This window comes from Schistocerca serialis, chromosome 8 (genome assembly GCF_023864345.2).
Source record: "Schistocerca serialis cubense isolate TAMUIC-IGC-003099 chromosome 8, iqSchSeri2.2, whole genome shotgun sequence".
Taxonomy (NCBI): domain Eukaryota; kingdom Metazoa; phylum Arthropoda; class Insecta; order Orthoptera; family Acrididae; genus Schistocerca; species Schistocerca serialis.
In genome coordinates, this window is record NC_064645.1 from 388,535,471 (window position 1) to 388,558,222 (window position 22,752).

The 22,752-nt window shown below is 40.8% G+C and overlaps 1 protein-coding gene across 1 annotated transcript in view; it reads left to right on the plus strand.

Moving 5' to 3' along the window:
* LOC126417029 (dynein axonemal heavy chain 1-like) overlaps positions 1-22,752 on the plus strand; it is a gene marked incomplete at its 3' end in the record, with an annotated part of 951,942 nt that overhangs the window by 501,393 nt on the left and 427,797 nt on the right. The window lies entirely within an intron of this gene.

Genomic DNA, 22,752 nt, shown 5'->3' on the forward strand with positions numbered 1-22,752 from the left:
GTATCAGTTGTAAGCCTATATCCCTTAAGAAGGCTCATCACTTGTGAGTGAGTATACCAAAGGCATTTTCCACTACATGACAGCCCCTGCATATTTGTTTATTGAAAACCGCTTTTGAAGGACCTTCCAAGGCTGCCGATTTGGGGAAATGGATCATCAGATATGTTTGTAATTTAAACCTTTTCCTCACCCATCAGCACATGAGGAATGGCCATGTTTGTACCCAGCAGTGCTTTCACAGGCAGAACACATTTTCCTCACATGAACCTGTGTCTACTGTAGCTGCCCATATCAATGAACACAGAGTTGTGATCATAATCAATAACTTTAAGCAAGACAATTGAAAGAAGTTTTTGAAACAAAAATAATTTGAGCCACTCTTTTTAGAACACTTCATTCTAACACACTTACCATTTATGCTGCCACTGCAGTTAGGAAATTGCTACTGTTCTATTAACCCCATCTCAGTTTTCTTCCTGATTTCCTCTGCTGGTTGAGGCAATTACGATGGTTGTAAAATGTTGCACTGTTCTTGACACACACATTTGACTAAACTGGAGATAGTTGTCCTTCCCATGTGGAATTAAAAAATGGTGGTGTGATGTGAATCACCAGCGGTCAAATATCTCGAACAAAATGTACTATTTGTTAGTCATAAATGCATCATATGAAATAAAATAATTTGCAAATTGCTCAACTGACAAAACAGAAGGATCTCAGAGATTTGTACAGCAAATACATAAAATTCATGAAGGGAGGCACAGGTTCAGTCAAGAATATCAGAATTGGCCATGGGCAGATCGCTGTTGCCATGTCATACATCATTAAATGGTGAAGAGTTGGAGGAACCGTTTCCTGATGATGGGGATCAAGAGGAAGAAGCATAATTGAATCTGTAATGTCAGTTCATCTGACAAAAAAGCCAAAACAAAAAGAAATAATTGGAGGAGGAGGGGATGATTAGTGTTTAACATCCCACTGAATAAATGAAGATGTAGCTGCTGTCAGAAATTATCAGCACACTAGAGACAGTAACAGGAGAGAGAAGTGAGCTCAACCATATGGCAGGCTATTTCTGAGTTATGCTTACTTGTTCAAGATATTCTCAGCTCAACACAAACTCATTTAAAAATACAACTGTGACAGATTTAGGAGAGACTGAACTTGCAATGTTAAATGATGAAACCCTACCACATGTATCCCCCACAGCCCTTGCGGTCACCCAGCTTAGTGGTGTCACAATGTAGTGCTGATGCTGTAACATAAAATGAAGCCACCATTCTCCAATTTTGGAACGAGAACAATTTTCCAATGACTTTTCTAGCACCAGAGAAATGTATGGTATGGCAAAAGTTTGTTTCAGTGTAGATGATTGATCTGTAGCTCTTACTTGCTTGTACACAGTGTTGACAATATTTTTCAGTTTATATTTTATTTATATAGTTCCATGTTTTATTATTATTATTATTAGTATTTTTGTTATTATTATTATTATTTCTTAACTTTCTCAGACGTTAAGTCTGGTTAAAAATGGAAAGTGATGCGGACTTTGATCAAGCATGACTTCCTTTTAACTGTACGGTATATGTTACATTGCATTTAGGAACTTTCGGGTAATTGAACATGTATTAATAATTACAGATTTCTGTAGCTGTATATGTACGTTTGGATGTAGCTGTATTGCGTTGATGATGTACTGGTGGATATTGTGTGGTATGAGTCCTGTAGTTGATAGTATAATTGGTAAAATGTCAACTTTATCCTGATGCCACATGTCCTTGACTTCCTCAGCGAGTTGGATGTATTTTTTAATTTTTTCTCCTGTTTTCTTCTGTATATTTGTTGTATTGGGTATGGATATTTCGATTAGTTGTGTTAATTTCTTCTTTTCATTGGTGAGTATGATGTCAGGTTTGTTATGTGGTGTTGTTTTATCTGTTATAATGGTTCTGTTCCAGTATAATTTGTATTCATCATTCTCCAGTACATTTTGTGGTGCATACTTGTATGTGGGAATGTGTTGTTTTATTAGTTTATGTTGTATGGCAAGTTGTTGATGTATTATTTTTGCTACATTGTCATGTCTTCTGGTGTATTCTGTATTTGCTAGTATTGTACATCCGCTTGTGATGTGATCTACTGTTTCTATTTGTTGTTTGCAAAGTCTGCATTTATCTGTTGTGGTATTGGGATCTTTAATAATGTGCTTGCTGTAATATCTGGTGTTTATTGTTTGATCCTGTATTGCAATCATGAATCCTTCCATCTCACTGTATATATTGCCTTTTCTTAGCCATGTGTTGGATGCGTCTTGATCGATGTGTGGCTGTATTAGATGATACGGGTGCTTGCCATGTAGTCTTTTCTTTTTCCAATTTACTTTCTCCGTATCTGTTGATGTTATGTGATCGAAAGGGTTGTAGAAGTGGTTATGAAATTGCAATGGTGTAGCCGATGTATTTATATGAGTGATTGCTTTGTGTATTTTGCTAGTTTCTGCTCGTTCTATAAAGAATTTTCTTAAATTGTCTACCTGTCCATAATGTAGGTTTTTTATGTTGATAAATCCCCTTCCTCCTTCCTTTCTGCTTAATGTGAATCTTTCTGTTGCTGAATGTATGTGATGTATTCTGTATTTGTGGCATTGTGATCGTGTAAGTGTATTGAGTGCTTCTAGGTCTGTGTTACTCCATTTCACTACTCCAAATGAGTAGGTCAATATTGGTATAGCATAAGTATTTATAGCTTTTGTCTTGTTTCTTGCTGTCAATTCTGTTTTCAGTATTTTTGTTAGTCTTTGTCTGTATTTTTCTTCTAGTTCTTCTTTAATGTTTGTATGATCTATTCCTATTTTTTGTCTGTATCCTAGATATTTATAGGCATCTGTTTTTCCCATCGCTTCTATGCAGTCGCTGTGGTTATCCAATATGTAATCTTCTTGTTTAGTGTGTTTTCCCTTGACTATGCTATTTTTCTTACATTTCTCTGTTCCAAAAGTCATATTTATATCATTGCTGAATACTTCTGTCATCTTCAGTAATTGGTTGAGTTGTTGATTTGTTGCTGCCAGTAGTTTTAGATCATCCATGTATAGCAAATGTGTGATTTTGTGCTGGTATGTTCCAGTAATATTATATCCATAATTTCTATTATTTTGCATGTTGGATAGTGGGTTCAGAGCAAGGCAGAACCAGAAAGGACTTAATGAGTCTCCTTGGTATATACCATGCTTAATCTGTATTGGCTGTGATGTGATATTATTTGAACTTGTTTGGATATTGAGTTTGGTTTTCCAATTTTTCATTACTATGTTTAGGAACTGTATCAATTTAGGATCTACTTTGTATATTTCCAATATTTGTAGTAACCATGAGTAGGGTACACTATCAAAAGCTTTTTGGTAATCAATGTATGCATAGTGTAGTGACCTTTGTTTAGTTTTAGCTTGATATGTCACCTCTGCATCTATTATCAGTTGCTCTTTACATCCTCGTGCTCCTTTGCAACAGCCTTTTTGTTCTTCATTTATAATTTTGTTCTGTGTTGTATGTGTCATTAATTTCTGTGTAATTACTGAAGTTAATATTTTGTATATTGTTGGTAGGCATGTTATGGGGTGATATTTAGCTGGGTTTGCTGTGTCTGCTTGATCTTTAGGTTTCAGATAAGTTATTCCATGTGTGAGTGTATCAGGGAATGTGTATGGGTCTGCAATGTAACTGTTATTATTATTATTATGGGATTCTGGATACGTATCGTAATATACATAATAAACAGTTAAACAGTTCCCAAGTTTTCCATATACACATATATTTTACCATAAAGACTGATACACATGAACACTGCATGAAGTACAAAGGCAGACTGGATTAAATATGGTGGCTCATCAGAGCAGTTAATATTCCAAAGATTGTAATTTGTGTGTTCGATGTGACCTATCGATGCCGCCACCCCCCCCCCCCCCCTCCCCCGCAGTACGGAGTATGGCCTGTGAGACCTGAGGGGGGTCGTGTGGGTGTCAGCGAAGTGGCAAGCGCACGATCAGAAGCTCCATATCCGTTGGGTCGGCGTGCGAAGGTGTGGAGGTGGCCGCTGGTCCAATTCGTAATCCAAAAACCGGTGGGGGAATGATGCGTCGGCCAACTTTGGAGTAGCGGTATGGGAGAGGAGGCGTCATGTAAGCGTGCCTTCCCCAAATGCAGATTGAGCTGACCGAAGAAATGGAAGCTCAAACACGTGATGGGTCGCACTCTTGTGGGAGGGACAAGCTATGCGCTATCCTGACGTTGAGTTCCTCGGTGAGGGTCGGGTCTTGCTGTCGATGAGCAGTACAAGCACATGATTATCTAACACCATAATCGACACGTTGTTGATGTGGTCAGGTGGTACATCGCAGTGCAAATGGACGGACAGCCAAACCTAGTGATCCAAGAAGAAATGAATCCTTTGGCTACAGTTTCTGCTGTGATGTTGGGTAAGGGGACAGCTTCCACCCAACGAGACATTCAGGCTATTGTGGACAGGATATGCCTGTGGCCCTCCGACGGAGGCAGGGGACCGATAAGGTCGATATGTGCACGACAGAAATGTCCTTTAGGGATGTCAAACTTGCCAAGTGGCCGAGAGGTGTGACATGCTATTTTGTTTCGCTGACAGGAAATGCAGCTGCGTGCTTGTTTGACAGTCCTGTTTCACATTTTTCCATACAAAACGCTCGGTGACGAGGCGAGTGGTGGCTCGGACACCAGGGTGGACGAGATTATGCAAAGCATTGAAAACCTTTCAGTGCAGCATGGGTGGGAGCGAAGGCCGCAGAATGTCCGTAGAAGTCGCACCACACTTCGTCCAAAATGCCAGGGAACTTAGTGTTGGTAAACACGAGCAAAGACTGCGGCTGCATGAGCAGAACCTGAGTGTCCTTGTATGAAGCCTGTAGAGTGGCGAGGTCGGATAAATCAGTGTTACTTGAAACAGCAATTATCTGTGAGAGGAAATCAGAGGGGATGTTCTCTGTGCCTTTGATGTAGCGTACGTCCGTAGTAAATTGAGAGATCAGGTTGAAGTGGCAGAAACATCGGGGGGAGGATCCTCTGGCGGGTTGCAGAAGTCATCCACCAGCAGTTTTTGATTAGTAAGAATGAAGAAAGGATGGCCCTTGATGTCAGTGTGGAAATGTTTGACGAACTTGTACACTGCCAGAAGCTCTCTATCAAAAGTGGAATATTTCTACTGTGCTGTAGACAGTTTTTTAGGAGAAGAAATGAAGTGCTGAAACTGTGTTGCCTTTGCTGTTGTAATACTGCCCCGACCGTGATGTCACTGGCGTCCATAGTGATGAACAAATCGGCAGACGGATCAGGGTGGGGGAGTATGGCTGCGTGAGCTAAAGCTGTTTTAAGAGCTCTGAAAGCCTCTAGCATGGGTTCAGTCCAACGGACTGGTTTAACACCCAAAATTGATAGTACCTAGGAAACATCTGAGTTCTTTGTACGTAGCTGGGGGTGGCAATGACACGATAGCCTGCACACAGGATTTGGGAGGCTGTATTCCATCTGCGGATAAAGTGTGGCTCAGAAATGTCACAGAAGACTGATGCAATTGGAATTTTTCTTTGTTGACCTCGACACCGTTGGATGCCAAAGTCTGGGGACCTGGGATGAATGATCTTAGAGGGCTTCAGTCGATTTGCTGAAACTGTGTATGTCATCCAGGTATGCAAAACAGAACTTGAATCGTCATAAGAATGCGTCAATGAAACATTGCCACATTTGTGCCACATTCTTTAAACTGAATGGCATGAAGTTGTACTGGAACAAACCAAGCGGCGTGATGATTGCAGCCTTTGGAATGTCTTCCGGTGTTACGGGAATCTGGTGATAAGCATGTTTGCAGTCAATCACACTGAAGATTGTACCACGTGATAATATATGAGTGAAATCATTTTATGTTTGGCGCGGGGTAATTGTCCATGACAGTGCAAGCATTTAAATGTCTGTAATCACCACACATCTACATCTACACTCCACAAGCCACCTGATGGTGTGTGGCGAAAGCTACCTTGAGTACCTGTCTTGGTTCTCCCTTCTATTACAGTCTCGTATTGTTCATGGAAAGAAAGCTGTCAGTATGCCTTCTGTGTGGGCTCTAATCTCTCTGATTTTATCCACATGGTCTCTTCGCGAGATATACATAGGAGGGAACAACATACTGCTTGACTCCTCAGTGAATGTATGTTCTCAATACTTCAACAAAAGCCCATACTGAGCTACTGAGCGTGTATCTTGCAGAGTCTTCTACTAGAGTTTATCTATCATCTCCATAATGCTTTCACGATAACTAAATGATCCTGCAACAAAGTGCACTGCTCTCCGTTGGATCTTCTCTATCTCTTCTATCAACCCTATCTGGTACGGATCCCACACTGGTGAGCAGTATTCAAGCAGTGGGCAAATAAGTGTACTGTAAACTACATCCTTTGTTTTCGGACTGCATTTCCTTAGGATTCTTCCAATGAATCTCAGACTGGCATCTGCTTTAATGACGATTAATTTTATATTGTCATTCCATTTTAAATCACTCCTAATGCCTACTCCCAGACAATTTATTGAATTAACTGCTTCCAGTTGCTGACATGCTATATTGTAGCTAAATGATAAAGGATCTGTCTTTCTATGTAATTGCAGCACAGTACACTTGTCTACATTGAGATTCAATTGCCATTCCCAGCACCATGCGTCAATTCCTAGCAGATCCTCCTGCATTTCAGTACAATTTTCCATTGTTGCAACCTCTCGATATACTACAGCATCATCTGCAAAAAGCCTCAGTGCTCTTCCGATGTTATCCACAAGGTCCTTTATATATATTGTGAATAGCAACAGTCCTACGACACTCCCCTCTGGCACAGCTGAAATCACTCTTACTTTGGAAGACTTCTCTCCATTGAGAATGACATCCTGCATTCTGTTATCTATGAACTGTTCAATCCAATCACACAATTGGTCTGATAGTCCATGTGCTCTTACTTTGTTCGTTAAATGAGTGTGGGGAACTGTATCAAACACCTTGTGGAAGACAAGAAACGCAGCATCTACCTGGGAACCCGTGTCTATGGCCCTCTGAGTCTCGTGGATGAATAGTGCGAGCTGGGTTTCACACTATCGTCTTTTTTGAAACCCATCCTGATTCCTACAGAGTAGATTTCTAGTCTCCAGAAAAGGTATTATACTCGAACATAATACGTGTTCCAAAATTCTACAACTGATCGACGTTAGAGATATAGGTCTATAGTTCTGCACATCTGTTTGGTGTCCCTTCTTGAAAACAGGGGTAGTCTGTGCCCTTTTCCAATCTTTTGGAACGCTACGCTATTCTAGAGACGTACGGTACACTGCTTCAAGAAGGGGGCCAAGTTCCTTCTCGTACTCTATGTAAAATCGAACTTGTATCCTATCAGGTCCAGTGGCATTTCCTCTTTTGAGCAATTTTTATTGTTTTTCTATCCCTCTGTCATCTATTTTGATATCTACCATTTTGTCATCTGTGAGACAATCTAGAGAAGGAACTACAGTGCAGTCTTCCTCTGTGAAACACCTTTGGTAAAAGGCATTTAGTATTTTGGCCTTTAGTCTGTCATCCTCTGTTTCAGTACCATTTTAACTTTACTTTCGAATTTGTTGAACGCCTCTCACATAGCCCTCCTCACACTACATTTTGCTTCATGTAATTTTTGTTTGTCTGCAAGGCTTTGGCTATGTTTATGTTATCTGTGAAGTCCCTTTGCTTCCGTAGCAGTTTTCTAACTCTGTTGTTGTACCATGGTGGCTCTTTTCCATCTCTTACGATCTTGCTTGGCACATACTCGTCTAATGCATATTGTACGATGGTTTTGAACATTGTCCACTTTCTTTACATTCTTCACATTCAAAAAGAACCGTTGTGTTTGGTGATGAGGTGAATTGGAGAAGACCAATTGCTGTCCGATGGCTGTAGAATGCCTGCCTCCAGAAGTTCGTTCATTTGCTGCTGGGCCATGTGCAACTTAAAATGGGGTTGAGGCATCTAACCTTGTGTCTAATAGGAGGGCCGGCAGTGGTAATTACCTTGTGTGTCATTCCTTCAGTGACGGAAGAGACTGTGAACTGCACAAGAGGCTGCGTGTGCAGCACGAAGCAGAGTGGGGCACGCAGCGACTGTCTGTTGTTACCTTTGCCTTGGGTAACCAGCGCAGGCGAGAGAGGTGCTGGTGTCACACGATAGACAGTGATGGCCATTGAGTTGCTTGGCTGGTGTGTGGGAGAGGAGGAATGTTTATCAACAAGCTGGGTGGCTGCCTGCGTAGTGGTCGTGGTCGTGCTGTGCAAGCAACTGTTTATTAGAGACACTGTTTGAAACACGAGGCACTGCACTTAGTGGGCACTTGGGTGGTGCGATGGTCACTGAACGTGAATCATCATATGCAGTGAATGTTTTTGAACTAACCTGATCGGTGTTCGAACTGATGCTTGGCAATGAAGTTTGATCTGGTGAAGAAATTGCGGACTGCAGTTTCAACAGAGAGGTGTGGGCTGCAGCGAGCTCGTTATAAGTGTGAGCAAAGCATTGTTTCAGCTCGTCATTCTCCTGGCAGAGGTACACCACTGAGTCATATTCTGAAAGTAGGTTAGTGACGCAGGTCACAATCTTGCCTGTTAGGGCGGAACAGTCGCGAACTATATCCCATGTTGCGGCAGAAATGGATCCAGGAGTATGGGTGCCGGAGCACAGTATCTGAGTGTTAGACAGGTGGTGTAACACTGAACACTAGACTATGTTCAGGGAGAGCTTTTAATGGGACAAAAAATCCATACTGAGAATTGGTTCGTCAATGTTGGCAGAGAAGGGGATAGGTGCACCATCACCTTCACAGAACCAACAGTTTGTAATGTTGATGCATTGACAGCTCGTAGGAGAGACTTCGTTGGTGAAAAGTCGGTGGGAGCCAATGATCGAGATATAATAGGCACGTCAGTGCCAGTGTCAGTTAGGTAGACAAACTGCAATGAAATGTCTGTCAAGTATAAATGACCGCTCAGCCGAGGGGACGAGTGGACGGAGTGCAATATTAGGGGATGCCTGTGAATTCCCTGCAGGACTTTGCGTCACTTAGTTCATGCGGTCAGCATTTGGGTGTTGGAAAGGTAATATGCACCTCTTGGCCTCAGCTCCAAAAATCTTGCCGTACCAACAGTATGGATGAGCCAGATGTGGTGGTGGCAGTGACTGTGATAGCGCGGAGGATTGTCCTCGTTGATCTATTCTGGAATGTAAACCGGGACATATGGAGCGTAGGGAAGTCTTTAGTGCTTGGAAGGAGGATAGAGTGAACGAGTACTGCCTAGCGGTGTAGAAGGTATGGAAGTGGAATGGGCCCTGCCCCTGCCTGCAGACAGCCAGTAAACAAGAGGTGTAGTGTCGCACAGCGATGGGTGATGAGCTGGGTGTTTCTGGCACAGGAGCGCATACAGTTGATCTGCGATGCATAGGCGAGAACCGATAGACTCAAAAGAGTGTGGCAGTAGGTGTATCTGTAGGTCGGTAGGTAACTTGGCAGACCATACCGTCCACAGAGTGACGTCTGGTATTGTGTGTTCACTCATGAGTAACCTGAGGCGGCGCCAAAGTTGTGACGGAGTGCAGTCCCCCAGGTACTCCTCGTACAGAATCTTGATTATCAGTTCCTGTGGTGACCAGGCAGGTCGGTCCAATATTGTTTTCTTGGTGAACTTGTACTTTGGTGGCGGTGGAGGTGAAAGTAGGAGATCACAAATTAAATCCGAGTGGCCGTGAAGGTGTGTGACCTAACATAGGAACTTGGTGTTGTCATCAGTCACTTGATGCAGCTCAAAGAGGTGCTCTGCCAGTGCGAACCATGAAACTGGATTGTCCTCATATAGGGGAGGTAGCTTGGGTACGCAGCTTGGAGGTGGAGACGAAAGTGGCTTTGGCGTGTCTTGGAAGGCCTGCGGTCCCACTGCACAAGAGTTCATGCTGGGATCCGGCATCACCAGAGCAGAAATGTTGCTAGTACACACGTTCGGAAGAACGGCCAAAGCCATGATGCGGCAGGCACGGTCGGCACTGTGGGCGCGAACGGGCAAGCAGCGCATAATGAGGGCCCGTAAACTGGACTGGAAATTGCAGGAATAGCACTGACATTGTCCAACTCGGAAATGACGCGGACTGCTGGTGCGGCAGACGCAGATGGTACTGCGGAAGGAGGAAGGAGTGAGTGGTTGTATGGTCGGAATTGAGGTCTCCCATGAGTGGAGGGGGGGGGCGGGGGGGGGGGGGGGGGCGGCTTGGAGCCTAAAGTGGCAACAATGAGAGTTTTCCCCACACACTGGCCATGCACCCTTCATGGTAGGACCATAAAACATTGATGAAACCTGTTGGCAGTCACACTGTTGTAGTACAACGTTGCTGGGTGAAGAGGTTATGTTGGGTGCACTTGTATCCACGTGGTCACGACACTGGGCTGCCAATCTGGTGGTTTGTTCTGGCGAACTGGATACATAAACATGTCTGTTACTGATTTGTGAGGAAGGTGAGGCTGGCGTAGCTTGGTAATAGTTGACTGCGTGTGTGTCTTGCACAAATGGTGGCATTGCGCACGGCACTACTGTAACCGATGTCATGGTGAGTAGAGGATCAATGCACGTGTGTGAATTTCGGTCCCTTTGAACTTCGTACGAGTGATCGATCATCATACTATTTAGTAGACTGTCTACTTTTCACGTGTTGTTGTGCGTAATCTGGCAAAACAAAACCTGAGTCCATTGTTTGAGGTAACTGCGTAACACTCAGTCGTTGTGGAGTTGCTAAAGTAGAGGTTATCCTCCTTGAAGCTCCGTTAGCTGTGAAATAACTGAGGGCAGAGGGTTGTGTTGGCCTAGTCGTAAAGGATGTTCAGTGATGTAGCCATGGCGTCGGACGTGAAACCTGTTGATTGTATACAACCGTCGCGGAAGACGTAGAACTTTTTGTCTGGGGTCACCAATATAGGGTTCTGGATATGGATCATAATATATGTAATAAACAGTTCCCAAGTTTTCTACATACACATATATTTTACCATAAAGGCTGATGAACATGAACACTGCATGAAGTACAAAGGCAGACTGGATTAAACATGGCAGCTCATCAGAGCAGTTAATATTCCAAAGATTGTAATTTGTGTGGTCGCTGTGACCTATCAATGCCATATTGTTATTATTATTTACATTTTATGGCCTTCATTGGACCACTCTAGCCAACTTTATACAAAGAATTCTTCAGTTTCCTGTCAGCCCAGTACTTCTTCTTGGATCTTATCCTTCTTTCTTCATCAGAAATCACCCTTTCTATTGTCTGTTTGTTGATTCTTGTTTGCAGTCTGGTTTGTTTGTCTGTGACTTTCCTGATTTTGTCAGTTTTCTTTCTTAGGTCTTCCTGTGTAATCTGTAGCTCCTTCATATTTCTGTAATCCACTTAATGTTGCACTTACTATTCCACAATTTTTCTATTATTCTCCTGATGATCCTGTTCTCTGGTGTTCTGATTAGATGTCTGAAAAATGATATGAGTTTGTTCCTGATTGTACTCATTACTAGTTCTATTTCCTTGTAGACTGTTTCATTTGTGGCTACTCTCCAGTGTCCATCTTTCTGGTATGATTGTATGATTTGTTGATGCATGTTCTGATGATTCTTCTCTATATTTTGAGTATTTTGTCTGTTTGTGCAGTGTTAGTTGTTTTGAAGATGGTTTTGCTTGCATATGTTATTTCTGGTTTAGTGACTGTTCTGTAGTGTTTTAATTTTGTTGCTATTGACAGACTCTTTTGTTGTAGGTGTTTTTGGTGAAATATTGTGCTCTAGTCAATTTGTTTATTCTGTTATGCCATGTTGGCTTTTCATTGAGGTTATATGTTATGATTTCTCCCAGATATTTAAATTTATCTACAATTTTGATTTCTTGGTTTCCTATGGCAGTTTTGTTTATGAGTGGTGGGTCAGTTAACATGACTGTTTTTTCAAAGGATATTCCAAGACCAATTTTCTGTGCTATTTCCTGTATTGTATTTGAACTGAGAATATGTTCAAGGATTCTGCAGCAAACATAAGTTAGGGTTATTAGTCTATAATTTTGTGGGTCCGTTCTTTTGCCCTTCTTATATACAGGAGTCATTCACAGTTTTTATTGTGTCACTTGGCACTTTGTGCTGGGCAAGAAATTCATGATAAATGCAGGCTAGGTAATGGACCATTGTGTTATAATAGTCTTTGTAAAACTAAAATTGGTTTCCATCTTCATCTGGTGAGTTACTTGCTTTCAGCTGTTTCAGTTGTTTTTCTACGCCAGGGATGTTTATTGCTATGTCGTCCTGCGGCAGTCTATTTGATGGTCAAACGAAGATATGTGTGTACAATTCTTGTGCAGAACAATTTCTTGAATGCAAAATTTGAAACTGTGGCTTTTGTTTTGCTATATTCAAGTGCCTTACCAGACTGATCAACAATTGACTGAAAGGAAGCCTTAGACCTGCTTAGCAATTTTACATATGACCACAGTTTTCTCAGGTTTTCTGCCTGATCTGTTGCCAAGGTATGACTGTAGTGATGGTTGTATGCTTCATGCGTAGGTGTTTTCACAGAGCATGAATCTCTACTAACCTTTGTTTGTTGTCATTTGTGTGTTCACTTTTGAACCGAGAGTGGAACAGCCTCTGCTTCCTCAGCATTTTCCAAATTTCATTATTAAATCATGGTGGATCTTTCCCATCCTTAATCCACTTACTAGGCACATAATCCTTCAGATCATGATTTACAATCTGCTTAAACTTTGCCCATAATTCGTCTGTATCCATCATTTTTTAACTAAGTGATGTCAGTTCACTGTCTAAGTGAGCTGCTGACAATGGCTTATCTGCTCTTTCTAAAAGAAACACTCTCCTAGCTTTCTTTGATGATTTATTATCTTTTGTAACAATAATTGCTATAATGATGTCATGATATGGTCCAGCCTAATTGTTGCAGCAAAGACTAAGGTCTTTCCATGGAGTGTGGACTTCCAAACTAACTCCTCAAGACAGTTTTCAGAAAATGTGTTCAGCAGTGTTTCATGCTGTTTATGACAAAATAATAATTTACTAACCTTTTGGAAACGTTCGCTCTGTGTTTTTTAGAGTTTTTGTTGTGTTGAAGTCATTTAGTAAATCACATGCTTTAGTTTTCAGCTAACGTTTCTTATTGTTTCTAGTGAAATATGTTGGTAGAATTTTCATTCAGTGTTTTAACTTCATTGAGTGTTCCAGTGGCCACTTGAATGTTTGGTTTTAGCTAATAATTTTGTGAAGTTTTATTGGTATTGGTATTAGCTGTGGTGTAGTTGTATTAATACAAGTAGTTGCTTTCTTAGGACACACAGAATTTCGACACCACTATTGTTAGTTCTATAAATAGTTCTACTGATATAACTGAACTTAGTTAACGTAGATGTATACTTTTTTTTTTCAGTAACTGTAAAATTTTACCATGAGTGAGAAGTGTGGGCTCTGTCGTAGGTTTGTGAGTAGTGGATTACAGTGGGAGATTTGTTCAAAGTATTTTCATTGGGGGAGAGAATGCAGTGGGGAAGCCCATGGGCATTCAAGCAAGATCCTCTCCTGGGAATGCAGAATCTGTAGAAGAAATAAGTTGATAGAGGAGCTGGAGCATAAGATCTGTGCCCTTCAGGTGCAAAGGAGGAACTAGATAGGTTGAGGAGGGTGAAGGGTGGTGGCGAATGGGAGCTGGCAGTAGGAAGAAGGCAGCTCACAATCAGAGGAGAAGGTATTCGGATAGTTATACTTTGCGTATATGCAATAGATTTGACCAACTGTCAGAGTTGAGTGGAGAGGGGCCTCTTGTAGCTGTAGATGTAGGAAACATGCAGCAGTCCTTAGCAAATAGGAGGCCTAGGTTAGTTGCACAGTCAAACCGAAAGAAGAAGGTTCTGCTGCTAGGTAGTTCACATGGTAGAGATGTGGGCCAGCAGTTGCAGTAAATGTTGGGGAGCGAGTACCAGGTCACCAGCATTATGAAGCCTAATGCAGAGCTGGCTCAGGTGACTGACAGCATAGGGGAGTTATGTAGGAATTTTACAAATGAGAATCAGGTATTGGAGCAGGGAACAGTCATGATAGGGATGAGGAATATGATGTAGGTGGTGACCTGGTAAAGATGGATACTCAAACCGGTGGCACCTTGTCAAGGAACAAGAGTGGCAGGATGTTTATAGTGCCAATAACCTAGATGATAAATATAATGCTTTCCTTGACACGTTTCTCATGCTCTTTGAGAGTTGCTTTCCATTAGAATGTTCTGAATTGGGTACTAGCAGTAATAGGCAGTCCGAGTGGCTGACTACTGGGATAAGGATATCATGTAGAACAAAGTGGGAATTATACCAAAATGTTAGAAGTAGTCACAATCAAGCTGCAGTAGCCCATCATAAACAGTACTGTAAGGTGCTTAAAAATGTTACTAGGAAGGCAGAGTATGTGTTATGCAAATAGAATAGCTAATTCACAGGATAAAATTAAAACCATATGGTCAGTTGTGAACTATGTGTCTGGTCAACAGCACAAGGTTGACAAGGTAAAGTTAGTCAGCAGTAAAAATATTTCTGTTGCTGATAAATCAAATATATGTACAGTATTTAACAATAATTTTCTGAGAATTGCTGGTGAATTAAATAAAAATTTAGTTTCTACAGGGAATCATATAACTTTCTTGGCAAATGCCTTTCCGAAATGTCAAATACTCCTCTGTGATACAGACAAGGGGCAGATTGAGTCAATAATTAAATAACTGAAGACTAGGGACTCTCATGGTTATGATGGAGTGCCTAGCCGAATTTTAAAGTACTGTGCTGCACATGTTAGCCCTGTATTTAGCCATATTTGTAATTTTTCCTTTAGGAATGGTCAGTTTTCTGAACAATTAAAGTACTCAGTAGTAACGCCGAGAATGGGACAATGTAGACATATTTCTATCCCATCAGTGTTATCTGAAGTTATTTAAAAAGCTATATGCAAGTTTAATTGATCATGTTATATCACATAATTTATTACCAAATGTACAGTTCGGCTTTAGAAGTTGCTTAACAACTGAAAATGCTATATTCTCTTTTCTCTGTGAGGTACTTGATGGGTTAAACAAAAGGTTTCGAACCCTACACATATTTTCTGATTTAACTGAGGTGTTTGATTGTGTTGATCACAAAATATTGCTCCAGAAGTTGGACCATTGCAGAATACGGGGAGTAGCTCACAATTGGTTCACCTCTTACTTTAGCAACAGAGAGAAAAAGTTGGTCATTATTCACAATGGTGAGAATGGCTGTGATGTGGGGTCTGAGTTGGGTACGGTCAAGTGGGAAGTGCCTCAGGGATCAGTTTTGGGGCCACTCCTGTTCCTTATTTACATAAATGATATGCCCTCTAGAACTTGATTTTAATTGAATTTTATTTGATCCTGTAAGATTACATGGTGTACAGTAAATGCACGTGTAATATAGGACATGTCAAAGTATTAACATTTTTTATCACTTATTTTTCTACACCTTTATCTTACATTTTTACATCACTGATAATGAGTAACGAAACTCTAAAATATTTCTATTTTCTGATGACCCTAGCTTGGTAGTAAAGGATGTTGTGTGCAACATTGGCTAAGTTTCAAATAGTGCAGTTCATGACCTCAGTTCATGGCATGTAGAAAATAAACTAACGCTAAATCATAGTAAGACTCAGTTTCTACAGTTTCTAACTCACAATTCAACGAAACCTGACGTTTTAATTTCACAGAATGGTCATATGATTAGTGAAACTGAACAGTTCAAATTTCTAGGTGTTCAGATAGATAGTAAGCTGTCGTGGAAAGCCCATGTTCAGGGTCTCATTCAAAGACTTAATGCTGCCATTTTTACTATTCGAACAGTATCTGAAGTGAGTGATCATTTGACACAGAAATTAGTCTACTTTGCTTATTTTCATTCGCTTATGTCATATCGTGTTATATTCTGGGGTAACTCTTCCCATTCTAAATGGATATTTTTGGCTCAGAAATGGGGTGGTTCGGGCCGTAAGTGGTGTAAGTTCACGAACCTCATGTCGACCCCTGTTCACATGTCTGGGTATTTTGACATTGGCCCTCTCAATATATATATTCCTGAGTGTCATTTCTTGTTAAAAATATTAGCTTATTCCCCAGAATAAGCAGCTTTCACTCAGTTAATACTCGGCAGAAATCAAACATGCATTTGAATCGGACTTCCTTAACTCTTGTGCGAAAAGGTGTGCAGTATACTGCTGCATCCATTTTCAGTAAGCTACCACTCGAATTCAAAAATCTTGGCAGTAATCCATGCACTTTCAAATTTAAAATAAAGAGTTTCCTTGTGGGTCACTCCTTCTATTCTGTCGAGGAATTCCTTGAAGATGTAATCTGATTCTTGTTGTATTGTAGATTGCGTTTACCGTATTTACTCGAATGGAAGCCGCACTTTTTTTTCCCTGTTTTTGCAATCCAAAAAACCGCCTGCGGCTTAGAATCAAGTGCAAAGTAAGCGGAAGTTCTGAAAAATGTTGGTAGGTGCCGCCACAACTAACTTCTGCTGTCGAATATATGTAGCGGTACACAGGCATGATTTGCAGGCACAAAGATAAATATTGGTGCCAAAACCGCCGTGTTAGCAAATAAATTAAAAAAAAAAAAAAAAAAAAAAAAAAAAAGATAGAAGACGAGCTTTTTTCTCCGCCCTGAGTTTCGACCACTGCATTTTCGTACATTATCCAACGAAGTAAATAGAAATTCCGTATTGTTCATCTTCGAATGTAGCAGCCTTTCAAATATTCATAGCAACAAAAATAAATTTCTTTACATAAAAATACCAACAATGCACAAGGCTTTAGGATTTTTGCACGCTGGGGCTCATTAAGATTTCATGTAGCGGCACGTGTTGCTTTGTCGAATTTTGTGAAGTGCTTGTTGGTGTTAGTGAACTATAATGAAGCGCTTTTATTATAGTGCCAAATTCAAGAGGGGAGTTATTTCTTTTGTGGAACAAAGTTCTAATCATGCTCCAGGTCTGCGATACGGGATTGATGAGAGCAACGTCAGGCGATGGCGACAGCAGAGAGACAAATTATTTGAATGTTCAAGTAGCAGGAAAGCATTTAGTGGGCCAAAATGTGGCCGATACCATGCACTAGAAGCGATTTTAAATGAATTTGTTAAGGAACAGCGTCAGAAATTCCTGCCTGTGAACGCCGAAATTTTAAAAATTAAGGCACATGAAATTGCTAGAGAGCAAGAAATTGAAAATTTTAAGGCTAGTCGCAGCTGGACTGATCTGTTTATGAAGCGCTGGGTTTTTTCACTTCGGTGGCGAACTTCAGTTGCACAGAAGCTGCCGAAAAATTATGAAGAAAAACTTGCGGAATTTCAGCGCTTCATAATTAGGCGGCACACCGAAAAGCAACACCTTCTTGGTCAGATAAGAAACGGTGACCAAACGCCTGTATATTATGACATGCCGTCAAATTATATGGTTGACGCCAAAGGAAAGAAAGACATAAGTGTTCTTAAATCAGTGGGGGGAAAAACAGCAGCTGTCCGTCATGCTTGCTTGCAGCAGGTGGACATAAATTACCCACATTCATAGTTTTCAAGCAAAAGACTTTACCGAAATTGGAAGTGTTTCCAAAAACTGTAATTGTACGAGTAAATGGAAGTGGGTGGTTTTCGGAGGACATGGTGCTGGAATGGATTAGGTGTGTGTGGAATCATCATCCTGGCACAATGCTTGGTTTACGCAGTCTGTTTGTATTAGACACGTACGCAGGCCATACAACACCTCCAGTAAAACGAAAATTAGAGGAAAGCAAAACGAACTTGGCAGCAATTCCAGGTGGGATGACGTCGATTTTGCAACCACTTGACGTCTGTTTGAATAAACTATTTAAGGACAAGCTTTAACGCATATACCCAGACTGGCCTTCGAAAAAACGACGGACAACTGACACCAACAGGACGTGTAAAACGTGCAAGTTTGTTGCAAGTGTACCAATGGATTTATGATGCATGGAAGTGTGTTCCAAATCAGACTGTGCAACAAGCATTTAAAAAAATGTTCGATATCCAATGCACTAGATGGTATGTAGGACTATGCTCTGTATGAAGAAATGAGCAACAAAGAATCGAGTGATAGTGATTCAGAATCATGACTGATATTTTAAACATTTCGTATAAGATGTATTACAAACCTAATAAAATTCTGTTTTCATTCTTATTTTATAAGTGTTGTTACTCTGCATTGCACAGGATAGAAAGGCGTGGAGAGCTGAATCAAACCAGTCTACAGACTGAAGACAACAACAACACACACTGCATCACTAAAAATCTACTACAAAAATTCGACTGGCAAGACTGTTTGGGATGTTGTCAATGTGGCCAACTCTATGTTCTGAATTTTTACGTACCTGTGACAAGAGATAGTTGCTAATAGGAACTTTTATGAATTGCGAATCACACGCAGTATTCTCTTCACCGTAAGAATAATATGTATGTAAACATTATGCCATGAATTATTTCGTGTTTGCTGCTATCTCATTTAAATCTTGTCTGCCTAATGAACTGTGAAACTAGGGTGAGACAACACCAAACGCGGAAGAATATACATATCATGTCATGTTTATATTCGTATTATTCTTATGCTGAATAGTGATACAGTCAGAAATGAAGCGCGGCAACTGACTAGATTTTTAAATGTAAGATGACTCTGTGCAGAATGTAATGCACTAAAGAGGCGTCTGCAAAGATTTTCAAACGGAGAAAAATTTTCACTAAACTCTCGTTCAGAACATCATCTATCATACGCAATCTATCATTTGGTTCTTGTTGACCATTATCAAAGAAAGCAGCAGTGTAAGTAACAACAAATAGCAGTCTCTTGCCATTGTTTTTAGCTAATGAGACAATTCCTCTCTTTTTTTATTGTAAGCGGCGGTACCGCACAAAAGCAAGACATGCTGCGAGCGGCGACAGGTGGTAAACACTCATTATCAGAATGCGAGAAACAATGCATGACACAGTGCAATAATGCATTTTCAGCTCAGAGTGACATTAACACCTCTAACGAAGAGAACGGCACTTATCAGAGCGAAGGAAAATAATCAATCGATTCTAACCAGACGAAGCACGTGAAAAAGGAAGGGTACACATATAAATACGGACAGAGTGCCTGATGCATAGCAATGGTTACCTGGTAAAGCTTAACTGCTAAGATTATGACTTGAACCAAACTACTGAAGCTGTCTCTTCATCCATTCACCTAAATGGTGTCTCATGTTACAATGGACCAACTTTGTTTCGATTTGGATGTGCGGTCTAAAACTTTTCTCTCCCCTTTTTGAATTTGAGTCTCAAATTTCAGGTATTTACACACCACTGATCGTAGATTTTCTTTGAATGACTTTGGAACTTCAAGCAGAATTGGGTGGCCAGTAAAAACACCCAACAATTAACTTGGTTTCACCTAGACCTGTTGTACACGGCCAGGTAACTTCACTGTCACACTCAACTTCGACCTCAATAGAGACAATATTTTTGTCAACTGTGATAAAGACTTCCCCTCCAGACTTCCCCTCCTATGGCCTCTAATATTTCTGATATATCTTCCATGACTTGCTAAATGTCTCAGAGCTTTCCAATTCGGATTTCAACCAGCTCTGGGTTTCAAGAATAATTTGAGCATGAGAACTATCCTGGAGAGCAATAAATTCAGGAACTTTGCTACAAATAGGCCTACTGCAATTTTCTAATAAAATTTGTCTTTACTTGAATGTGGTCTGACTGGCCTTGCTGTATATCTACTGGGAAAAGTTCATCACCGTATCTCAGACTACTGCCTAGCCTAAAAGAACCTCATGTGCGCTCCACAAGTACTCTGCTACCCGAATAGATGCGTCCTTTGTGTAGTGCACCCATGACCTGTCAAGGGGAGTTGTACCTGATAATGCAGGTCTAAAAATATGCAGCCAATATCATCACAGAGTCAATGAAGCCTTTGGCTGAGACCCTCCACTCAGCTCCAAACCAAAGGTCCCTGATGAAACCTGGGAACAATGCTGCAAGTTGGGAGCTCTGCTTGCACCCCACTCTCAAGGCCAGCACTTTCACCACCTCCACCAGCTACCTGTATGAGCTGTGGATGGCGACAGAACCCAATGCGATAGATGTTGTTGGTGCTCATGTGAGCTACAGGGTGCAGAAGACTGCACCCTACATGCTTGATAGCTGCAGGCAAGGCCACCTTTACATCTCATAGGAGGCTGTCGGGCAGACATATTGAGTGTGCATTGGCTTTCTTTCCAGCCCTGAACGCTATTTATCTAATGGGCGCCATAATTCACCTAATGTTGCAGCTCCCGATAACTAGTAAAAGTCCACCCCCCATGTGGCTGCATGGACCCTGCTGAAGCAGTGACCACATGTTCACTCACAGAGCGAATGGGGGAGGCCAGACAGACAGTCTCCACATTGGTCCTCCGCCTCGAGTGACATGAATGTGTTACCACCTGCCACTGAACCTACTGTGATGGTGGTATGGATGGATGATCTAGGTTAATGGTGCTCCATATCAAAATAAACCTGAAGAAAATGACTGCGAGATAGTAAACTTCAGAAAATACTGTGACTGGACTCATATTTTAGTGGTAAAACTGAAAGTGAACTGTGTGGTTCCATACATTCAGCTGAAGTTGTGGTTCAAAGCAGTAACAATGGATGTCAAGAACATAATGCTCTCAAGCAGACAATTTTCTTGTTTCCAATAATGACCCATTTGACTGGGAAAACAATGACCAGACACTGGATTATCAGTTGGAAATGGTATTAATCAAAACAGAAATGCTGATTTTCTTATGTCCTCATGGCAATAAGCCGATGGATCTCAGTGATTTTGTGGCAAACAATTATTTCAAAGAGTTTTGCTGAATGACAAAATTGTCAATCGTGAATATCTTGCATATTCTCCTTGCGAAAGATGGTTGTTCTGTGCATGTTGTAAATTATTAGGAGTTGCATCTCAATTTGCAATGTCTGGTTTCAATGATTGAAGTCATGCTGGAATATGAATAGCTGAACATGAAAATTCTACCTCTCACAGACACTGCTTGTTAAAATTAAGAAAAATAGGAAATGAGATGAATAGAATTGACAAATCATTGCCCATCCGGCATAAACATGGAGTTACATATTGGAGTAATATGCTAAAGACTTGTTTCTGTAGATAAGAAGCTATCTCATAGGAATCTAGCATTTTGCAGAAACAAAGTGGTGTTTGGCCCTGTGAAAAATGGGAATTTCATGATGTGTCTTGAAATTAATTGAGAGTACGATTCTTTTTTGGCTGACCGTATAGCAAGGTTTGGAAACCCTGGAAAAGGATTTATTTCATACTTGTCACCAGCAACTTACGAAGATTTAATATGTCTTATGGAGAGCTCAGTATCCCAAAAAGTAATAAATTTATTTCTTCTAAATATTTTACAGTCATAGTAGAATCTACACCATATATATCCCATAACGAGCAGATAAGTATAATAACCAGACCTGTAAATTAAGATGGGCTGTATTCTATGAGAAATGCAGATCAGAATGGAGAGGAGCTCTGTGAAGCAGTTTTGAATCCTACAGAGCTACATAGACTGCAGTTTGATAACTGCAGAGGTCATTCATACAATAATGCAACCAACATGTCTGATTCATATTCAGGCTTGCAAGCAAGATTCAGGGACCAAAACCGGAATTTTCTTCATTTTATGTTCGGCTAACTCGATGAATGTAACTGTCTCATGAGCTGTACAATGCTGCTCTGCTGCAGAATGGTTTTTTGAGTTAATTTAAGGTTTATACAACTTCTTTGCAGGTTCTACAGGTAGATGGAACATCTTGCAAACATTTTTTTGATTTTGTGAGTATGACACTGAAATCACTGTCTACAACAGGATGGTATGCCCATGAGGATGCATTGAAGAGTTTGAAAGCAGACTGGAAAACTGTGTTTGCTAAATTCAGAACAGTTTTAGAAAATGATGGTGGCATAGTTAAATGTGAAGCTCAGTGTCTTCTTAGAAAGTAGTATTGAGATAACTTTCATGACATCAGTATGGGGGTTGTATTCTGCAACAGTTTGACAAAGCAATGAAAAACCTGCAAGGTGAACATGTATACATGTCATCTTATGTTGTAATGTATGAACCCCCTACAGAGTTTTAGCTGAGCTTTTGACATCATTTTCAGTTCAAAAGGATTTAGCTAAAAAGAAACATAAGGAGACCAGGATTTTGGAATCAGCTGCTGAGAATCAGAAAGGAAATGTGAAATTAAATGCTAGGGATTCTTTGATGAATGATGTGACTCATAAGATGAACACATATGTCCTGAAGAACAAACATGATCAGATTGTGTTGAGATCTGGAGAAAAATTAGTATGTTGCATTCTAAGATTTTGCAAACTCTTCAGGATGAGTTACAGAAGAGGGTTAATACCTGTGGCCACGAGCTGGACTCCAGTCTATCACCAGCAATGGAGGGCGAAGTTTTGACAATGCCACTCGTGCCGGTGAAACGCCAGAAAAATGATCAAACAAATGTTGACTGAGGGACCCAAAACAGAAGCCAATAG